The sequence below is a fragment of the Solanum dulcamara genome, chromosome 7, assembly GCF_947179165.1.
Source record: "Solanum dulcamara chromosome 7, daSolDulc1.2, whole genome shotgun sequence".
Lineage (NCBI taxonomy): Eukaryota > Viridiplantae > Streptophyta > Magnoliopsida > Solanales > Solanaceae > Solanum > Solanum dulcamara.
In genome coordinates, this window is record NC_077243.1 from 49,604,727 (window position 1) to 49,605,993 (window position 1,267).

The 1,267-nt window shown below is 41.8% G+C and overlaps 1 pseudogene; it reads right to left on the reverse strand.

Moving 5' to 3' along the window:
- Positions 1-237: 237 nt before the first annotated feature.
- LOC129897951 (5S ribosomal RNA) lies at positions 238-356 on the reverse strand (annotated as a pseudogene).
- Between the last annotated feature and the right edge of the window lie 911 nt (positions 357-1,267).

The window sequence follows — 1,267 nt, forward strand, 5'->3', positions numbered from 1 at the left end:
TGACAGCATGCTAGACAAAAGCCAAAATATTAGCTATAGAGTTGGTCGCAAACGATGTTACGATAGATATATGACCAAGGAAAAAAGAATAGAAAGCCTCCTGTGGTAGAAAATAAGAAGAACAGAGAGTGAATAGGGGAAAGGAAAAAAGTGCGACAAGGTGGGACGAGCAAGACGACGCTAAGGTAAATCTTAGTCTAAGTTGAGTGCCCCGCACATTATCGCAAGGATTACAATGAAAAACGATGCGAAGACTTCCTAGGTAGTCACCCATCCCAATATTACTCTCGCCCAAGCACGCTTAACTTTGAAATTCTGATGGAATTTAGTGCATTAGTGCTAGTATGATCGCGCAAGGTAGAAGAATCTGAACTAACGGCGGAGAAACGATATAGGATTATGTACCTAGGGTACTATAAGTTACGTTAAGGGAATTATAAAAAGGGCTAAGGGAAACCAGTAGGATTAGCTAATTATGAACTAATGGCGACTTGAACGCCACAGTTCCTCAACATGGTACCAGTTAATGTCATTTACGGAAGGCAGGAAGTAATACGTGAGGTCGAAGATTCCACAATATGACCTGGGTTACAAGACTCACTTCACACTCCAGCGCCAGATGACTCTGGAGGGAATGTTACCTATGGATTAATGATATTAGCCCTTGCTCCTTCGATCAAAGGCTACCTACTCAGCCGAGAAGGACTATATGAGGCTAAGGATTTCCAAATTATCAATGTCATTACACACCTATTCTATACTCTTCAAGAGTTGGGTGCTATACGAGTTATTGCGAATTGGCTAACGAATCAGCCCATTTGCTTTCAATCAAGACCACTTATGCAGCTGAAATTAGGTGGAGTTATAGTACATGGAGGTAGTAAGGTTCCGTGAGGTTTCCCCAGCTAATATCTCAGATAAAAGGACTTCAATTATAATTAACGTTTGAAGATCAGCCCAAGAAGAGATCGAGAACACAGGTAGGTCTTAGTATTGTATTTTTCCCTCGAGTTGCTGGATAGACTGAGCATACTATCCAAACTCTAGAAGATATATTGCAAGCCTGCATAGTTGGCTTCAAGAGTAACTGGGACGATCGTCTACCACTTATTGAGATCGCCTACAAAAATGGCTACCATTCCAGTATCCAGATGACCCCATACAAGACTGGTGGGGCAGGACGTATATATCCCCTATGGGTTGAGTCGATGTTAGAAAGACTAAGCTGGTAAGCCAGACATGATTAAGCAAGCTATTTACTAACAGT